The sequence below is a fragment of the Carcharodon carcharias genome, chromosome 9 (assembly GCF_017639515.1).
Source record: "Carcharodon carcharias isolate sCarCar2 chromosome 9, sCarCar2.pri, whole genome shotgun sequence".
NCBI classification, from domain to species: Eukaryota; Metazoa; Chordata; class Chondrichthyes; order Lamniformes; family Lamnidae; genus Carcharodon; species Carcharodon carcharias.
In genome coordinates, this window is record NC_054475.1 from 151,281,187 (window position 1) to 151,303,274 (window position 22,088).

Here is a 22,088-nt window from a genome sequence, read left to right on the forward strand (position 1 = left end):
ATAAACTATTCTTGCTTTGGTTTGATTTCTTCTCTTATTACTGCTACATTTTGCATTTAGATTTCAATCTCCTACTACTGCTGTGATGCAAGCAGTCTAAGAGACTTCCGAGGTGATGAGAGACTTTACCCCTTCAAGGTTTCATTAAGAGTATTTCACATGTGCCAGCCTGTAGCTTGCCAATATAGCTGCTCTTTATGTATGAACAGCAGCAACCTGCATTTATATAGCACTTTTAATGTAGTAAAAACTTTCCAAGGCATTTCACAGGAGTGTTATAAAGCAAAACTGGTCATCAAGCTAGGTGCAACAATGTTCAGGCAGATGGCCAAAAGAGGTGGACTTTAAGGAGCATCTTAGCAGAGGAAAGCTAGGTAGAGAGGGCGAGGGAGGCAATTTCAGAGCTTGGGCCCAAGCAGCAGAAGCCCAGGCACTAATGGTGACACAATTCAGATGATGCTCAAGAAGCGAGAACTCATGGAACACAGATATCTGAAGGTTGCGGAGCTGGAGGAGATTATAGAGATAGGGAGGAGCAAGACCACAGAGGGATTTGAAAACAAGGATGGGAATCTTAAGATCAAGGCATTGCTTAACCAAAAGCCAATGTAGATCATTGAGCACAGGGGTGATAGGTGGACAGGATTTGGTGCGAGTTAGGACACAGGCAGCAGAGCTTTGGATGATTCCTAGTTTATCGAGCGTAGAATGTGGGAGACCAGCCAGGAGTGCATTGGAATAGTCAAGTCTAGGGGTAACGAAGGCATGAATGAGAGTTTACAGTGGGATGAGGTTTCCTGAAGGTTTTTAAAGTGTTGTAAAAATCTTTAATAAAATCAATAGACATGTCCCAGTTCACGTGACAGTTTCACATGAGGGGACATGTCTTAAATGTCTTTTACCTTTATTAAATTTTTTTGCACTTAAACTAATCTCCCTGAGGCAGTTCTGTACCTCAGGCAGATTTCTGCGCTCTTCCACGCACATGCATGCAAAAGAGCGCAGGCCCCGACTCAGCTTACTCCCCCTGCCCGCACAAGTAGCACTCAGCACTTCCAGGTATGTGTCACGCTGACGCTGGGTGGGCCTTAATTGGCCCGCCCACGTAAAATGGCAGCGCGCAGCCCGCTCACACCCAACAGCCCCCCACCCCCCAAGGGGGAGAAAATTCTCCCCAAAAAAATGCAGTAAGTACTCAACAGATCTAGCAGCATCTGTGGAGAGAGAAATAGAGTTAACATTTCAGGTCAATGTTTTCTTAACAGAATTTTTTTTATTGGCCTGTTGACACTCCTGTGAATACTTTGTAGTCCCAGGAATGGTTCGTCTGGAGATAGATCTCAACCAGCATTGCAATGGATTCATCATCGCTAGCCTAAAGGACAGAGCAAATAAAGTAGCCGGGTTTCTAGCTCTTGCTGGAGGAAGTCCATATTTAATGTGCAGATTGGGTATAACTGTGACAGCTCTACATTGTAAAGTCTACCAGTCTTCAGAAAGGAATGTCTAAACAGAAGGAAATAAACAGAAAAGAGAGCAGGTCTCAACAACCTCAGCAAGTTCCAGAGTACTTAACCGCTAACTAAGTTTTAATTTAGGGGACACAGCAGTTCGTGCACAGCAAGATTCTACAAACAATGATCAGATAATCTGTTTTAGTCATGTTGATTAAATGATAAATAATGGCCAGGTTACAATGAGAACTCTCCAGCTCTTCAAATAGCGCCTTAGGATTTTTACATCCATTTAAGGGAAGAGGTAGGGCCTCAGTTTATCATTTCAATGGAACGCTCATTCATTAATGACCGATGCATAGAAGAAAGCAGTTGTAGATTAGTCCACTTCATGGGAATTATAAGAACAAAAAATAAGGAGAGGAAACCAAAATGAAAATAAATTAGGAGCAGGTAAATTTTCAGAACTGTACTGAGCCAGAAGCATACAAATACAGACAAAATAGCCAGAGCGAGGGAAAAATAAAATCTCTGTAAAAGCAGGATGTACTTGAAAAATTAATGCCTGTGGTTTTGTTTTTGGACACTTATCTTCCCCTTGGCTGAGAAAATCATGTCCACATCAGTAAACACAAAATCATAGCATTACTCTATAGAGCAAGCTAATCCCATCAGTGACCACAAAATTACCAACAGAATTTATATTTGCTGCCTCCATATATGCTGGTGAAAACAATCTCTCTAGGCAGGAAATCTTGTAGTCCAAGCAACCTAATTCACTTCAACAAAAACAAAAATACCTGGAAAAACTCAGCAGGTCTGGCAGCATCTGCAGAGAGGAACACAGTTAACATTTCGAGTCCGAATGACCCAACAGTTCTCGGACTCGAAACGTTAACTGTGTTTCTCTCCGCAGATGCTGCCAGACCTGCTGAGTTTTTCCAGGTATTTTTGTTTTTGTTTTGGATTTCCAGCATCCACAGTTTTTTGCTTTTAACCTAATTCACTTTCCTGCATTGTCACTGGTCAGGTTGCCAACCACAGTGCTTCAAGTTAAATGCAGCCTAACTTGTGAGAGGGACTACAATATCTGAAGCAGATCAACAGAGAAACATACCAGGTCGATTAGTTCGACTGAAGCTGTCTAACCCATTTCTCCAAATAGCGTTCTATTCTTCCTTTGTAAAATTGTACCCTTTTGCTTTTGGCAACAGCAAATTCCATTTGGTCTTCATGTTCAAAACATGAAATAAATGGAAACACAACAGGCTCCCAGCACACATCCCACCAATCCGAAATCTATCCAATATAATCTGGATTATTTGCTTTCTGTCTCCTAGGTGACTCACCAGCCAATGAGTTACATTTCCTGTCATATCATGTGGCTCTTCTTTGGCACCTAATCAAAACCTAAAAATGATTGCAAATAATGCCTTGATTTTAAAATTCTTATTCTGGTGTTTAGGTCTCTCAGTGGCCTCACGTCTTCCAATCGCGTCCAGCCCCACAACCCACACACCATCCTCTGCACTCTGTGCTCCTCCAATTCTGGTTTCTCACGCATTCCTAATTTTCATCCCTCCACATTTGGCAACTGTGCCTTCAGCTATTCAGGCCCCATCCCACCTCCACTCCCCAATGAACCCATTTCACCTCCCCTCCTCCACTGTTTTCCACAGTATCAAGTATTTGTACACTTTTTTTGTTCTTATAATGTTCTTTCATCACTTTGCTGAAATGATCCACACACTTCCTCAGTTTTCATCCTCTTTCTATCTTTTGAATAACAAGAAGCTCATTGGCGCATTTAGCTGCTTCCCTTCTCTTTTGTGTCCCTTATTATTAAAAGCCTCACTCAGTGTCAGTTATGGCTCAGTTGGTGGCACACCCGGAGTCAGAAAGTTGTGGGTTCAAGATCCAGTCAAGAGGCTCGAGCACAAAGATCTCAGCTGACACTTCAATGCAGTCCCAAGGAATGCTCCACTTTTGGAGGTACCGTTCTTTGGATGAGGTGTTAAAATGAAGCCCTGTGTGCCCTTCAAGTTGGATTTTAAAGATCTCTTGGCCCAATTTGTCCTGGTGCCCTGTCCAATATTTATCCCTTAATCAACATCACAAAATAAAATCTGCCCATGATCACATTTCTGTTGTGGAAGCTTGCTGTGCACAAATTGGCTATCATGTTTCCCACATAAAAATAGGAAGTACACTTTGAAGTTCAGCATTGGCTGTAAAGCATTTGGGACATGCTGAGGTCATGAAAGATGCTATATAAATGCAAGTCTTTCTTTCTATTCCAATTCTATTAAATAATCCACACTCAAAGCATTAGCTTGTCCCTTTGCTTTACAAATGCTCACTAATCTGCCACATATTTTCATCATTTTGCATTTTTAATTCACTTGAAGTTATTTTAGAGTAAAATTAAACACTAAATATTTTGGCATATAGCTCTTTCCTGTTCTTTCCCCCTTCCTCCCACAACCTGACAGTTGGCGAAAGATGAAAAATATAATTTTCATTTATTCATGTCAATTGTAATCCACTTTGCTCGTGCAATTAAATTTCAATGATCGGACAGGAGTTACTGTGTAACTTCTGAAAGCTCACTCAAACTTAACTTGAACAGTTTTGATGAAATTTGATAAGCGTTTGTAATTAGTGTTCGAGTAGCTAAGCAGATTTCTAGGGCTCCACTTGTAAAAATAAATTCATTCTGAATAGCCATTTGATTATCAGGGTCTGCGAGCAATTAGTTTCAGTATTTAAGAAAACCAAGGTTTCACTATCAATTAGCTTCCTTAAAAGAGATGCATACCAGCATGAACATATGACACAAAAATGTAATATCAAAGTAACAACAGCCTGGCTGAGCAGGCTCCCCATGGCGTTAGGATGCTCTGCATCAACTATTAAATGCTCCTCTATTTGATGATAATTACTTTCAAAAATACAGTAATTTGTTCTTCAGTTACATGATTGCATACCTTAGTTACATAATATAGAACATGCATGAGATAAGGTAACATGTATAAGACTGGCTTGATCATTAATGTGAAACAAAGACAAAAATTGCTGGGAAAACTCAGCAGGTCTGAAAGCATCTGTGAAGAGGAAGACAGAGTCAATGTTTCAAGTCAATTAATGTGCTTGATTTGGTGTTGGTTGTCCTGCCTTGATTTACTGATCCATTTACTCATGGTATTGATGTCTAAAATTGATTTATCTCAATTTTCATGTCTTGAAAAAATTCTATTGGGTGCCTAGTGTGGGATTTCCCCAAAATAAGGGTAAATGCTATTATTGGGTCAGTCTTATCAGTAGACCAAGAATGGAGGACTGGCATTAGTAAACTTATCAATCCCGTGAGTACATAACTTTCTTTGTACCAGGTCATATCAACCAGGCAAGATTTAGTAAAGGATGGGTTAAAAATCCTTGAATAAAACAGCTAAGTATCAATTAAAGAGGTTTAAAATACAAAAGCATCATTGATTTTAAACTCAGTTACCATTCTGTAGATATACGCTGCCTTAGGGACAAGTTGCTGAGTTCATTTGGAAAGCTCTGAAGAGATATCCATTTAGCCCCATCCCCTATCCTTTTCCTTAAAAGATTTTCTCATGCATTAATCCACTTTCCTTTCAAAAGTTACTATGAATTCTGTTTCTACCATTCCACAGAGTAATAACCCTCAATAAAAAAAATGCTCTTAATCATTCTTTTGGTAATGATCATAAACTTCTGTTTTCTAGTTGACAACTCACAGACAAAGGTAAGGAATTTGCCTGAAAATCAAATCTCCCAATTTTGAACACTAACAGACAGCCTCTTAATCTTCCAATATAAAAGAAACCCACTTGCTCCTCATAACTAAAGCTTTTATCCTTCGTGAATCTCTTCTGCAACCTTTCGACGGTCTTGATATCCTTCACCTATCTTCACAATCTTAATCTCCTTACAAGACTAAGGCTGCTAAAGTAAAGCACTCAAAACAAGGCAATTTTCTGACAACTGTAACCTAACCAACGATTTGTACAGGTTTAGCATTACCTCTTTGTTTTACATTTGTTAGTACCAAAAATTCTGTGTATTTTTTAAAAAATCAGCTGGTTCTCCCACCATTTTAAGATTTGTGTTTTTGAACCCTTAAGTTACTCTGCTTCCTTGCGAACATACGAAACTGGAGCAAAAGTAGGCCATTTGGCCCCTCAAGCCTGCTCTGCCATCATTCAATGAGATCACGGCTGATTGTTCGTGTTTCAAATTCCACATTCCCATCCACCTCCGATAACCTTCAATTCTCTTGCCTAACAAGAACCTATCTACCTCTGCCTTAAACATATTTAATGATCCGGCCTCCACCGCCTTCAGAGGCAGAGAATTCTGAAGTCGCAAAACTCTAAGAGAAAAACATTCTCTTCATCTCTGTCATAAAAGACCAACCCTTAGGAGAGAATCTTCTCCCTGTCCGGAGGGGGTGGGGGGGTGATGTTGGGCAGGAGCGAAGCTGATCACTACCCGTGATCATCCGGAAGTACTGAGCGTTCCCTGTGCGGGCTGGGGGTGGGGGGGGGGGGGGCGGTGGATGGGGGGAGTAGGCTGAGTAGGGGAGTGCACTCTTTCACGAATGCACACAAAAGGGCGCAGAAATCTCCCTGAGGCACAGAGCTGCCTCAGGGAGATTAAGTTGATTTTTAAAAATTTAAATAAAGAAAAATAAATTTTAAGATCTGTCCCCTTGTGTGATAGTGTCACATGAGCTGGGACATGTCAATGATCTTTAATAAAAACTTTCATTCACTTTATAAACACTTCATGAAACCTCATCCCGCCCGTGGATGAGGTTTCATGATAAATGCAAAGGCCGCCTGGGCTCTTCGCCTGCCCGACAACCTTAAGGTTGGATGGGCAGCTCAGTTAAGTATTTCAATTGATATTTAAATGACCTTAATAGCCCTTCGACAGCTCTCCGTGCGCGCAGCCGACTCTGGTGTGCACCCACCGAACTGAAAATCGGAATGATGCACGGTGACATCGGGACGCACAGCTGACGTCAGTGCTCGCCAATTTACACGTCAGCAAGCGGGGCCCGGCCCTGCTCGCCAACCCGAAGATTCTGGCCCCAGTCGTAAAACAGTGCCCGAGTTCTGGACTCACCCGCAAGAGAAACATGCTTTCCACATCCACCTTGTCAATACTGTTCAGGACCTTATATACTTCAATCAAGTCGCCCCCCTCACTCTTCTCACCTCCAATGGAAACAAGCCCAGTCTGTCTGACCATTCCTCATAAGGCACCTCCTCATTCTAGGTATCAATCTAGTAAACCTCTTCTGAACCACCTCCTTACTCTCTAAAAAGTTACCATTTGGTGTATGTGGCTCATTGATTTGTTCCTTCCAAATTGCGTCACCTCACATTCCTCCACACTGAATTTTATCGAATATCCTTTTGCCCAGTTGACTGCCTATGTCCTCCTGAAACTGCTTTAATCCTCTTCACAATTATTTCATGCTCTCTATTTTTGTATAAGAAACAAAAACTTTTGAACATTAGAAGATGCTGTATAATCAAAGATATTTTCCAATATTAAGTTCAAGCAATCCCTTTTAAAAAGTCAAGCAAATGTTATCATCTTAGTCAACAAAGTGATTTGGAGAATCAAAGCCCTACTTTCTTCAGCAGATATTTCATAATTTCATCAGATGACAACAGTTTGCTATACATTGCAATAGATATAACTGTGTGGTGAACAATAGTCAATGTTATTTACATAGAAATTGGTCAGCTGCTTCCAGTAACTGCACAGGTGCAGTTAAATACAGAAGCCAGGAAGCTGCGGTTCAAGATAACCTGCTCCTCCAGAAACTGCATGATAGCTGATATTTCAACAAGACTCTCACCATTAAAATACATTGAATGGCTTTAGTTTCCTGATAGATATGGATGAAATTTGCCAAAAAAATTTAGGGCTTGTCCATTTTGGTGCATGAACCCACTTAACATTGTGGTTAAACACCATCCTGAATTCGTTCACAATCACTGGGTCAAAATTCTGGAACTCCCTTCATAACAGCACTGCAGTGGTTCAAGAAAGCAGCACACCACCTCTCAAGGGCAATTAGGGGCAGGAAATAAATGCCAGCGATACCCACATTCCATGAATAAAATAAATTAACAAAGTCTTAATTACTAACAAACATCCCCCCGGCACTGAAGAATAAATTTTATATGTGTGAAGTCTCATTCCTTTAGATTTTATGAGGTTTAAAAAATAAAAATTATGTATTTTCTTTAAAACTTGGTTTTTTATCACTCTCAATCCAAGCTTCTTTCCTATTGTTATTTTGCTTTCTGTACTTGATTAACACTAATTACTAATTATTAATCACTATCTTAATTTATGCTTCCTGGTTTAGACACTATGGTGCTTATTAACAATTCTTCAACCTGATTGATTAAGGAAGTACACCTATAATTGCATTATTCCTACAGGTACCAGATGCTCTGTAGAAAATCATGTGCTTTTTGGGTGATTGGCTGCTAGGAACCTTCAGTGCAAAATGCCATTGGCAGTCTATGGGCAAGTGTCAATATGTGAGTTAGGGAGGTGGTACACACATTTTAAACTCCAGGTTTTGAAATCTATATTCAGATATCCGAGGTTACCAAGCAAAAAATTCAGGATCATCACAAGATATTCCAGTTTTGAAATCCAGAGAAAGAACCTGGTCCAGCAATCAGCTTGATGAAATACAGACTTTAAAGCGAGCATGTAAACATAAACTTGCACTATTTTGTTGCAAAAATGAAAGCATTTTTGTAATAATCTGTTACATGGGTGCTGATAGCCTTTTAGAGTGCCCATATAGGTCAGGTACTATGCGTAAACCTCAACAGCGAAGGTCGGGAGGCTGCTTAAACTTTGGTAGACACCTTTAGAAGACCTGAAACAGGCACACGTTGTTCCTGGGAGAGACTTACTTAAATGAGAGGGTAACATGGCCTGTTAAGCAAACGGCAAGACATCTTGGATTTCAAGTATTATCTTGCCTCAATGAAAACAGGTCAAGGCAATTGCAGAAATATGTGCCATATTTTCTCAATTTAAACCAGCCTTGCTAAAGGACAAAAGCAAAATACTGCAGATGCTGGAAATCTGAAACCAAAGCAGAAAATGCTGTAAAAACTCAGCATGTCTCACATCATCTGTGGAGAGAGAAACAGAGTTGACGTTTTGACTCCGTATCACGCTTCTTCAGAGCTCTGACGAACGGTCATATAGACTCAAAATGTTAACTCTATTTCTCTCTCCACAGATGCTGCCAAACCTACTGAGCTTTTCCAGCATTTTCTGTTCCTGCTGCTAAAGGACAACCCAGATATAACATTCTGCAGCACAACATCACTTCAAGTGCACATTAAGCACAGCTATAAATTTAGATCTTTGAAAAAGTTTCTTCTTCCAACTTTTGATTTGCATAATTTGTACTGGAGTTTGAGGAAATGATTTAGTGACTAACCGTTTCACATCACCCCAAATCCAGATTAAACAGCCAATCACCTCATAACAAAATGTGGATGGATTACTGTAAACATCTCATTATTCTACTTAAAAGGGAGTGACAGGGTTATTCACTTGCACCTCAATCGCTTAACATTGTTGTGGTTTAGTTTAAGGCCCAAACCAGCCTAAGGCAGACATTTGTGTTTAGCATCTCCCTCCTCCCCAAACCCTCCCACCCCCACAACAGCATTGCAATTGTTAACGGCAGCACTCCTGGAGCAGAGCTTTAGTGTGGGTGGGGGGAGGGGGCGTTGGATGCCACACACAAAATACTGCTCAGGCAGCCTCCGAAGTGCAACTTCAAAGCATAAAATGTGATCAAGGGTGACTGAGACCCTAACGGGTTTGCAGATATCTCCCCTTGTGCAGCACTTGGAAATTACATGGCAATTCAGCGCAATAGATTTACTCTTTAAGTAGCTTTGTTCAGACAAAAAACCTAATTTGTTCCAGACACACTTTCCACTTTTGTTGCTTTTATCTTGTTTGCTTTCTCTGTTCATACACTGCTGATTGCTTTGGCTGCTGCATTACAGGAAAACCATTCTGCCTGGACGACGCGTGGTAAATATCATCCAAGACAATGCAGCCCCATTGGCACACCATCCACCACCTTAAACGTTCACTCCCTCCACCACAGGCGTTCTATAGCTGCATTTTTTTTTTTACATGAGCAAGGTGTACTGCAGCAACTCACCAAGGTTCCTTCGACAGCACCTCACAAACCTACGACCTCTAGCACTTCAAAGGACAGGGACAGCAGGCACATTAGAACACCCCTGTTCCCAAATTCCCTGCCAAATCATACACCATTCTGACTTTAAAATATATTACTGTTCCTTCACTGTTGCTGGGTTAAAATTCTGAACACCCTCCAACAGCGCGTTGGGTGTACCTACACCAGATGGACTGCAGTGATTCAAGAACATGGTTCACTGCCACCTGCTGAAAGCACATCAGGGATGGTCAATAAATGTCAGCCTTGCCAGCAATAGCCATACCTGTGAATAAAAAATGTTATTTCTCATTGTATTTAAAGCTGCAGACCTCTGCACGTACCCACCATCAGCCCCATACCCCCAGCTATCATTCTTTTACAGCATTATGGCAGCAGCTCCACTTTGGCAGCTGCCAATCTGCAATAGGTGGCATTGCCATGAGTGGAGCACTGACTTAACAGACAAATGTACAGCCAGATAGAAAGAGTCAGGAAACATCAATTCTTGAACCACTGCAGTCCATGCGGTGCATGCACACCCACAGTACTGAGGGAATTCCCAGATTTTGACCCAATGATGATGAAGGAATAGCGATAGATTTCCATATTAGGATGCTGTATGACCTGGAGGGGAACTTGCAGATTCTGGTGTTCTCATGTACCTGCTGCCCTTGTTATTTTAGGCGGTGTTGTGGGTTTGGGAGGCACTGTGGAAGGAGCCTTGGCAAGTTTTCTACTTTGAAAGATCTGCATTTCTATAATGCTTTTCACAACCTCAGAGTGTTTAAAGTATTTTACAGCCACTGGAATGCTCTTGATGAGTAACCCAGCAAATTAGGGCAACCAATTTGCACACAGAAGCAACACATAGCGCAGAAATTAATGCCACCCCTACCCCCACCCCGAGCTGAGTTCAGAGGCAGAGACAGCTGTGTGATCAGACAGGAGGGTGTGAGTGTGGATATTCCACCACCCCTCCCATCTCCCTCTGATCAAGTCCGGCACAGGGACGTTTGCAGATGGCCTTCCCTCCTGGAGGCCATTTGAGGCACTTAAGTGGTCACTCAAGATCTTCTTCACACTGGCACTGGTATTTGACCAGCAGCAAGTAAGGGACCATCTAGGGAGGCTTCTACCGGCAGGTGGGAGAGTCCCTCGCTCAAGTGTACTCTGTGCCCGATCAAGGGACCAGACATCAGGAAGGGAACCCCACGGGAAGCCATCCTCTGCCCTTGATTCTGACCACCCACCACCCCCAGCCCCTCTCGCCGCCGCGCCCCCCCCCCCCAACAGTGGCGACTGTTGGTACTACACACTTTCCACCCCCAGCCCCTCTCGCCGCCGTGCGCCCCCCCCCCCCCCCCCCCCCGCAAACAGTGGCCACTGCTCCTGGTTGCGCTGCTGAGATTGGAAAGCTGCCAGCCTCTGACTGGCCGGCAGCCCTTAGGGCATGTTTTTTGTGGGACTTAAATGCCCGATTACCTTGCATCAGGCATCCACCGGTTCATCAACCCATCACCCACATTAATTCCTAGCCATGTTTACTTTAACATCCAGAGATATAAAAGATAAAGCAGCATTGGCTCAAGGATTTAAAATCTGGGCTTTAAGGTTCTTCCTAAAGATGAGAAGGTGGAGAGGGTTAGGAATTGAAAATCCAGAGCATGGAAGTTAGCTGGCTGAAGGGAGCTGAGGTGGCTGCACAAAAAGGCTGAGTCAAGGCATCAGAGATTATTGGGTTGGGGGTGGGTTAGTAGTGTTGGAGGAGGGTATAGACATGGGGAGGAAACACACAAAGGATTTGAACACAAAGTGAGAACATCAACTTGAATGTGTCAGGGGACTGGAAGCCAATGGAGGCCATCAAGGAAAGTAGTGATGGGCAAGCGAGCCTTGGTGCGAGTTTGGATGCGGATAACAGAGATTTGTATGAGCTGAAGTTTATAGAGTGTGGAGGATGAGTGGCCAGGCAGGATACAATAGATTTTGGAGGTTGCAAAAGCATGATGGTATCAGCAGCAGATAAGCTGAGGCAACAGCAGTGAAGGGCAACATTACAGGCCTGGAAGGAGACAATCTGTGCGACGGGGACGATATGGTGTTCATAACTGCACTGATATGGTATTATTCATGATGTCGAGTGACAGCAACCCTTTCCATGCAAATGTATTGACATTATAACTGATGTCAGTAACCTCTGCTCTTTTCTCTGGAGTTCCAGCCGATCACTAAACCAGAAGGCAAAAGAGCAAAGGTTAATAACCCAAAGATAAAAACCCAGCTAGTTCTCAAAATTAATGCAAGATGCAGGACTGGCCAGCTTTATAAGCTTTTTTATTGAACTTGAATCTTATTACCATGAAATGAATGTTTCATTATGATTGAGCCAAAGAGCAATTGCAGAAACAAATCACTGCTTTTCATTTCTCTTCTGATTTGTAAGCAACATTGTGAGGAATGCCAATGCTCGGAAACTGAACACTTCCATATTCGCTTCAGAATCCATTATGTTTATTGAGGATTCCCAAGTCAGATCTCAGGGGATGTCCATGCCACTCAGCAAACTTGCTGTTCACATACCCAGGTCTTGGTTCACAGCCTGCCTGCATGCAAAATGCTCACAGAGTGAAATTCAATACTGATTCCTTACTTTTGGAGGCAAGGAATAAAATTAGGAGAACAGCTACTCCAGTTTCCATAAAACAAGCGCAGCCCCCATTAATATAAGGCTATTATTCCATCATTCCTCTAGTTTGTTGTCCTCTCGAGAAATATATGGCTTCCATGAGGCAATTGCCTGCAAGTGCTGACTTAGGTCAATGAGAATTTTGAGTGTGTATGGCATCCCAGTTAAAGACTCACTGCCAAATTGCCCACTAGTCACCTGAATACTGCCTGAGTATCACCAACAATGTATCACAGCCAGCAGTGCACACTCCAAATGTGAAGAAATCCATAGCTTTCAAGCTGTTGTCTGCACTAAGAGGCTTCGAAGCCTTTATTTTTTGAGACAGTCCCTAACTGAAAAAGAAACCAAATCTCCAGGTTTCTAGGAAGGAGAGTTGTAAACTGGACTTCCTGGCTGTGACATCAGACTCCTGAGAAATCAGGCTATGGCCTTTGCTTGCTTGGAAAATGGAAGCTGATTAAAAAAAACAAAGCTGAGAGGTCAAGTTCCAACCATTGATCAGAACAGACACAAGACTCTTAGAGTTCAGTTTTCAGCAGAGTCAAAATAGCACAGTGGATATGGAGAAGCTGTGTGAGTGAGACAGCTAAGATAGAAAGTTATGGCACAGCTGGAAAAGAAGACCAAACAAGCTAGGTCCGTGTGCCGAACTGAGAGGGATCCAGATAGATGTGTCTTTTAGTTGGTATTGTAGCTGTGGAACTTTGGTGGAATAAAGCTGTTGTCGGATGGGGCTTCATGCCTAACTCCTGCCTGAAAAGGAGCTGGGAAGAACAGCGTTTTGAGGGACTTTGCCGATGAGATCAATGCCATGTATGTCGAAGGAGCTGCCAGTAAATCTGAGAGATCTATCTTCGCTGTATTAACTATTTAATGTGTAATTTATAGTCTCTACTGAATAGAATTTGCCTGTTAATTCAGGTTTAACTAAAGCTGATATTGGTTTGATTGTTAAAGTAGAGGTTTTAAGAAGTGACTTTTTTTCAGGACTTTTTGGAAGTTCAGTTCTTTTACATTATTGGTCTCCATGGGGATCATAAATGTTGTTCACAAAGTGGAACTTCAAAAAGGAGCAGCCGCAGGAGCAAGGGCCTTAACCGAATTTCTGACTTGTTCATCACCTTGCATAAATCCCCAACTCTAAACTTCTCCAGCTTTGTACTCTTCTAATTCTGGCCTCTTGCACATCCCTGGTTTTCATAATTGGCAGTTGTGTCTTCAGCTGCAGACACAATGGGCCGAATGGCCTCCTGCTACACTGTAACAATTCTGTGATTCCGTGAAGTGGCGTGGTGTCAAATTCTGTTTGATAACTGTCCTGTGAAGCTCCTTGGAATGTTTTCTACATTAGATGTGTTAAATAAATGTCATTGCTCTTTAGCAGCACGAATTGAAGGAATATTCAGTGGGCACTTGAGAGCACTGGAGACTTTTGTGAGTGATGACACCTTGGAGTGCAGTCTAGACCATGGCACCAATGGACAAGGGGCTGCACAGGAGGGAACAGAAAAGAACAGAAAATGCAGCCATCTTAGAAGATTCTATAGCTTAGGGGACAGATAAGCATTTCTGTAACCATCATTAAGAGTCCCACACGGTGTAGACATCATGGAGAAGGTGTCGTAACTCCCAGCTCCAATAGCGAGCACCGCAGTTATTGTTCTCATGTGCGGGCTGAATATTCTTGGTACCAATGAAATAGAGAAGGCGGGTGTTGCAGTCCTATGTTCAGATGTTCAGGAGCTAGGGAGCAAGTAAAAAGCAGGATCTCCAAGGTAGTAATTACTGGATTACTCCAAGTGACGTGCTAACAAGAGTAGAAATAAGAGGATAGGGAGGATCAATGTGTGGCTCATGACATGGTGCTGGAGGAAGGGCTTCAGATTCTTAGGGCCGGAGGCTCATATTCAAAAAGAGTGGTTGCACCTCAAATAGGACGAGGACTAATGTCCTCCTGGGAAGATTCTCTAGAGTGGCTGCGAGTCCTTAAACTAATTTGGCAGAGAGGAGGGCACTTTCATGTAGAATGTAGAAAGAGGAATGAGGTGTATATAGGAGCGAGTGTGTTCAACAGTACTAGAGAAAGAAGTGGGGGTGCAGAAGAGGCCAGTTTAGATAGCAGCAGATTAAGAAGGATTACAAGCAATACAAAGATAGGTTTACAATGCATGTATGCAAACATACAAAGTGTGATGAATAAGGTTGGATAGCTACAAGCACAAATAGATGTGTGGCAATGTCACAGTGACAATAACAGAAATGTGGCTTAGAAACGACGAGGACTGAGCACGATATTCAAGGAAACAAACTTATCAGGAAAGATAGGGAAGGGAAAATGGAGGTAGCATGGCAGTACTGATTTGCGAAGACATTATAGTGTTGGGAAAAGAGGACACCCTTGAGGGGGCAAAGGCAGATTCCATTTGGTAAAGTTGAGAAGCAAAAAAAAGGGGAAGAGCACCTTATTAAAGTATTCTATAGGCCTCCAAATAGTGAGAGAGAGAGAGAGAGAGAGAGAGAGACACACACAGAGAGAGAAAGAGAGAGATGAACAAATCTGCAGGGAAATCATAGAACGTGCAAGACTTATAGACTAGTGATTAGAGGACTTTAATTATCCAAATCAATTGGGATAATGTTAGAGTAAAAGGGTAAGGTGGGAGGGGAGACAGTGGTGGTAGGAATTTCTGAATATGTTCAGGAGAACTTCCTTGATCAATTCTCAATCCAACTAGGAAGGAGGCATTGATGCATTTGGTGTTGGGAAATAAGGTGAGCCAAGTGAAGCAAGGGTCTGTCAGGGAAACACAGGGATAAGAGTGATTATTGGATCATAAAGTTTAGATTAGTAATGGAGAAAAACAAGGAACAATTTAAAGTAGAACTTCTAAATTGGAAGATGGACAACTTCAATAGGACGGGAGGAATCCAGCCAGGTTAAAATGAAACTAAGGTCTGACAGGAAAAATAGCAATGGAACAATGGGTGATCTTTAAAGAGGAGTTTGGGCCCCCTAATATTGTAATAAGCACCATATAAATGCAAGTCTATTGTTGAACTAACAGGAAATGCTGGAAATGCTAAGAAGGTTGGATAGCATCTTTGGAGAGAGAATGAGATAACAACCTTTCATCATAAAGCAGTATTTTGCTTTGCTATTGCTGATTTCCTGCCTCCTGTACATTTCTTCAAAAAAGAAACTGAAGTGAAAGGCCAGCACTCAGTGCAAATCACCACCAATTTGAACAGAATGGGAATAAAGATGAATAAGAGTCATTAGAATCTACAGACTAAGCTTGATGTCATCTAAGAGTAAGGAAAGATTGATGAAAGCAAGAAGACCCACAGTTTGGGTCCTGAGACTGGGCCAGACTAATGGCCATAATGAGGGTGCAGCAAGGTGAAGAATGTGATATTGTGCTACCTGTTCAACAGTAAATTTCTTGCATAAATAAAGTTATGATAATATTACAACAGACCATGGTTACAGCAACCTGGATTACACAGAACAATTACTCAAGAGTCCATTTCAGCATTTAAGTGACAATTCGGAGCCACTCTTTTGGTTTAAGGCATCATCTGACCCCCCTCAGGGTAGTGTGCATTGTCTTTCACTCTTTTGTATTAACTAGGCTTTACTTAAAATTTCATTGATACCTCAATTACTGAGGAGACAGGCTTGGCTCTCCAAATAGGCACATCTTTTCTTTCATAAAAATACACAGAACAGAAGCTGTTTTCTCCTTTGTGAGGCTGACACTCTCTCACTGATGAACAGGAAATGAGGCAATCTTCCCTGTCATTTCTTATTCCCTACTGGGTCTGTTTTACAAAAGTAATTGACTTGCCTTTCCTTCAACACATTGCCAAAGGCAACAAAACGCTGTTCTGAAGCCAGTGCTGTACCAGGGGAAGTATGTGATGTGGCTCATTGAGGGCAGATAAAAGCACGAGGGAAAGAGACAATGTATGGTGTGAACATAAATCTCAACACTTTATGGTGCAATGCACTGCCACTCTAATCCACACCGTTAGGACACATTACAGTGATAAATGGTCCAACTACTGTGTCAGGAACTGCTGTTTTTTGATCATGCTGAGAAATTTATTGCCCTCGTGTTAAGTAGTCAGGTTTTCTCCAGCCATCGTTTTAAAATATTGTTCAGCCGGTTAAGCCAGTCATCTGCTACGCCATGTTGACTAAGGAGATGCCAGATGAGAACTCCAGCTACTGGAGAGGTAAGTGACCACAAAAGGAATGGAGATAGGGGGGATAATTTTCACGTCCGAGTGTAAAATGATGCACGGTGATGTCTGGCGTGCACCCGACGTCACCGCACATCATTCCGATCTTTTGTTCAGTGGGTGTGCACCGGAGGTGGCTGCGCACCCGCCAAATTGCCAAAGGCCTGTTAAGGCCATTAATAAACCAATTTAGGTAATTGACAGAGCTGCCTTAAGGTTGGCGGGCAGGCGAAAAGCCCAAGCAGCCTTCTCGTTTTTCAGGAAATTGCATCCACGGGTGGGATGAGGTTTCCCAAAGGTTTTATTAAATAAGTTTTTAAAACTTTCACAATTCATAGACATGTCCCAGCTCACATGAGGGGACATATCTGAATAATTTTAATCCTTTTTTTTCAAACTTTCAATCGGAACTTAATCTCCCTGAGGCAGCTCTGTGCCTCAGGGAGATTTCTGCGTATGCGAAAGAGCACAGGCCCTGACTCTCCCTCCTCCCCCTGCCTGCACAGGTAACGCTGAGCGCTACCAGGTGTGCGTCACGCTGGGTGGGCCTTAATTGGCCCACCCACAGAAAACGGTGGCACATAGCCGAGCGCGGGCGGCGATCGGCTCCACACCCACCCGCACCTGCTCCCGATCAGCCCGCCCAACAGGCAGAAGATTCTGCCCAGGGATACTCCAGTTGTCTTTTCCTATCCCAGGAGTGCTAAAACTTAATCAGCCAGGATTCCCACTCTGGGGAATCTACTTAGCAACCCTTGTTGAAAGCATGCATTGGTGTATGTGCGAGAATGGGACTGAGCTCAAATGTGGCTGCCAATTCCATTCCCGTGGAGGAATAGCCTACCAACACTCATTGTCTTTGTTCAGGCTAGAATATTGACCGTTTGGATGATGCTCTTCAATAATCACCTGCATTTATACAGCATCTTTCTCAGCCCCAGAGTGTCCCAAACCACCTCATAATGAAGAAACACGTCAGCCAATTTGCACACAGCAAGCTCCCATAAACGGCAATCCAATAGTGAGCAGAAAACCTGTTTTACTGAAGTTGCTTGAGCAATAGATATTGGTCAGTACAAAATCTAGGCGGACACTCCATTGCAACATTGAGGGAGTGCTGCAAGGCTGGAGGTGTGATCACCAGAGTAGCAAGATTGTGGGGCTCACTGCCACAGAGAGTGGCTGAAGCGAATAGTACCGATGCATTTAAGGAAAAAAATCTCTCTTTGGCCTCCCTCCTCCCTATCCCTAACCAGTTGTTCCGAGAGATCTGTGCTCTCCCAATTTTGACCTTCCTGGACATTCCCAATTTTAGTCAATCAAGCGCTAATCTCTAGCATTCACTCCCTAAACCTCTCTCTCTCATTTAAGATGCTGTTAAAACCTTTGGCTTTGACCAAGCTAGCCATCTGTCCTACTATCTCCTAATGTGGCTCGGTGTCAAGTTTTGTTTGATAATGCTTCTGTGAGCTGGCTTCGGACATCTTACTATATTAAAAACACGATATAAATACAAGTTGGTGTGGTTTTTTTGGGGGGGGGAGGGCGGGTATTTACAAGCAGATAGCGAGCTCCCTGAAGGCTGCCAAGAGGAGCTGAGAAGCCCTCAGGGAGCCTGTCAGCGCCTGGAAAGATATTTTTTGTCGAGCAGTAACTAAGGCCTCAGGACCTGCATCTTATGCCAGGCAGGAAGGCAATGCCCGTGAGCATCCTGCTCCCCGTTTTACCAGTGAATGCCTAAATGTTCCACTGGAGGCAGTGAATGCCGGATGGGACATATTGATCCTGGGGCATGGTAAGAGGCCACCTCACCAAACCAAGAAGGCGTGGACAGAGGGGGCTGCCCAGTTGACCGACCATGACATTGTGCACCACACTTTGAATCTTTTCCTGCACTGGAGTCATGGCCCTCTGCGTTCTGCCAGGTTAAGTATTGAGTCTGCTTGGAACTGTGTATAGATGTCTTAGTGGGTGGCACAATTGTTGGCACTCATGGTTGTGAAATGCAGAGTGGTACTCAGCCCTGTGCCTTGAGAGACTGAAAAATGTGCCTGTTGGCTTGGATGTATGCAATTATGCTATGTGATGGGCAACTGCACTTGAGTTGCCTGTGGTGGGTGAGGGGAGGTGGCTGGTATGGTCTGGGGAGACTCATGAGAGCAATTTCATTTTGTCCTTACAGGAGAAGAGGAATCATAATACTCAGGAGCAAGGATGAACGGGTGGAGGTGTGCTCAGCCTCCTGATTTTGACGGAGGGTGAGGAGGAAGCTCTGGAGATGGCCTGCGAATGTGGAGCCAGGTCCACAGGTCACGGAGAGTCCAATTCACAGGGAAGAGACTGGGGGAGGGTGTAGAAGATGTAGGACGGTGGCATTTGGAAAGAGACATTCAAACCAATAGTCTTTGTTGTTCATCCATTTACAATGTCTCTGTGAGGCAGTCGCTCAGTGTGAGAACCAGATTGCATGCACTGTGACTTCATAACAATGTTCATGACTGACATTCTCTCTTCCCCCTTCAGATGCGCCATCTTCATGAAGTCAGGCAGGCCCTAAGGACCCTCCCTTGACCCCCAAGGGCAAGCTGCTCACAGATGCACCCGCGTTACATCCTCCCTCTGCACCAGCGCAGACATAGGCACATCAGTGGGCATTAGTGTCTCGGATCAGATGGTACTGCACAATGGTGAGGACACATCACACTCGCCTGAGGAGCTGGTAAAGACAGGGAATCCAGAGGGTGCCAACAGCTGGAGGATCACTGGGGACCAGAAAGATGCTGAGTCTGAGGCAGATGATGAACCTCTGGAGTGGTTCATCAGGCGGTAGATGCTGGATATTCAGCAGGATGCGCGAGAAGATCTGGCAGAGATCCTTGTGCCATGGACTCTGTCATGAAGGAGTCCATGCGGAGCATGAGCACTGTGTTGACCCAGAGCTCCGAGCACACAGCCTCCTCCATAGAGAGGATAGCGACTCTCACGGAGAGGCAGCTCCAGGGATTCAATCAGGGGTTTCTGGGGTTGCATTCAGACCTGCAAGCCCACACACTGGCAGTGACCTCAGCAGGTCACTACAAGCGTGAGAGATGACTGAGGCACTTAGTGACTCTGCTAGGTGCCCGTCCATTGAGGGTGAGCAGGGAGGTTCAAACCAACCTCATGTTGATGGATGACCTTCAGCTCGCATCAGGGAGCTCCTCTCAGGGCGAGGTGGATGATGGCAACAGCTCCTCCGCCCCTCTGCCAGTGGCCGTCACATCTGATGAGACTGCAACGACTGAGGAGTGCCCAGCCATGGCGCTGGGTTCTCCTGCCCAGACGGGGCATGCACAGGCCCCACTGGCCAGAGAATGGCTGCCAAGGTCATCAAGGCTGATAGCCTGCTGACTCTGATGACCTATCTCCAATCCAGCAGCCATCAAGATTCGGGGGGGGGGGGGCGGTGGTGGTGTTGTGGGGTGTGGGGAGGATGGAACCAAGACATAGTGACTTAAACCTCAATTTGCAAGTGCTATGATCACAAAAAGGCTTGTCACAGGTGATTTATGTTTCGTTGGCACGTGTGCACTGGTACATTTGTATAGTTGGCATCTTTATAAAAATGTCTCATTATTTGTAATGGCATTAGTGTGCTTCATGCTTTCAACAGGGAATAGGCCTGGGAGTTGAGTGTGACACAGAAGAAAGGATATAAACTTTATTTCAGAGGTCTGACCTTGAATTCAGGGTGGCAGAGTCGTCTCATCAGGAAAGATCATTAAGGTGGCACTACCCTTGCCGTTGCCTTGACTCCCTGCATTGGATGCCGAGCTGCAAATTCTCAGAATCAAGGCCTCCCTGGTCTCTCTGCGTCTCATAGGGATCCTCACATCGGCCTCCACCTCCTCATCTGGGAGCTCCTCCAGCTCCTCCTCAGATCCAGCACTCAAGTTGTCCTCTGTGACATGTGGAGCAGGATCGCTGTCTTTGTCCTCCAATCGGTTCCCCTTTGACAGAGACAGATTGTGCAGAGTGCAGCAGGCAATGACAATAAGTGAGACGGGCTGGGGATGGTATTGCAGTGCTCTCCATGATCAGTCCAGGCTGCAGAACCTCATCTTGAGCAGCCCAATGGCCCTCTCAATTACCTCCATTGCAGAGGCATGACTTTGATTGTACCTCTCCTCTGCTTCTGTCCTTGGGTGTCAGAATGGCATCATGAGCCACCTTTTTAGGGGATAGCCTTTGTCCCCCCAGAAGCCAACCATCCAACCAAGTTGGAGCAATGAATATCCTTGGCACCTGGGAGTGCCACAGGATGTACACACCATGGTAGCTCTGAGGGTACCTGGCGCAGACCTGCAATATCTGAGTCTTGTGGTCGTGAACGTTCAGGGAGTGGAACCCCTTTCAATTGACAAGTGCACTCAGCTCACCCACTGCTGCCTTTATGGCCACAAGTGTGCAATTGATGGTGCCCTGGATGTGGGGAAATCCAGCAAATGCAGCAAAGCCTCCGGCTCACTCAATCGGTCCGGAAATGAATAAGTTCATGGCCCGTCTGAACAGAGTGTCAGTGACCAGCTTGATGCAGCTGTGGGCAGCAGATTGGAAGACAGCACATAGATCTTCCACTGATCCTTGGAATGAATCTGAGGTGAAAAATTCAGGCCCACTATAACCTTAAGAGCCACTGGCACAGGATGGCCGCCTACAGAGTCTGAGGCAATCTCTGGGCAAACCATCTGGCAAATGGACGTCACAGTCTCCCTAGAGAAGCGGGGCCTCCTTCGGCATAGGACCTCAGACATGTCCAGGTAGCTGGAGTGCTGCCTAGAGACTGTTCCTGCAGGATAATAGCATCCACTTCCATCTTGCATTTCCAGCTGGGCCTGTACATCCTCTGGCTGCGCTTCTCTTCCCACAGGTCGCCCCCTGGGACGCTACCTGCAGGCACCTGGCCTCCTCTCCCTTCTGGCCCTCTCCACCTCTTCTGAGGAGGACCCCTAGCAGACTAGATAACCCGCATTTGCTGAAATACAGATTGTAAAGGATAATGCACTGAAGGGGGCTCTCGGCAAAGTCCTCCAGAACACAGAGAAAACGCATCTCAAAACCATCTCCATCCAACTCACACCCAGACTCCTACCTACTCTACTTGCCAAGATCTGTTCGCCTTTTATCCTGCCCTGGTTCAAGTTTTAATTAAAAACATGATGGCTGTCTGGCCGAGTGGCCCGTGCGCTGAGCGTGGAATCACATGGGCCATGAATTGCCTTTTTAATTTGCCTAATTGTCCCTTTAATTGTCGGCAGGCATGCTCCAAGATCCATGCGCTCCCGCCGACCATAATATCACACGACAGTGCAATGACATCGGAATGCCTCCCCACCCCCCACCCGTCGTCTTGTGTGATTTTATGTAAAACGGG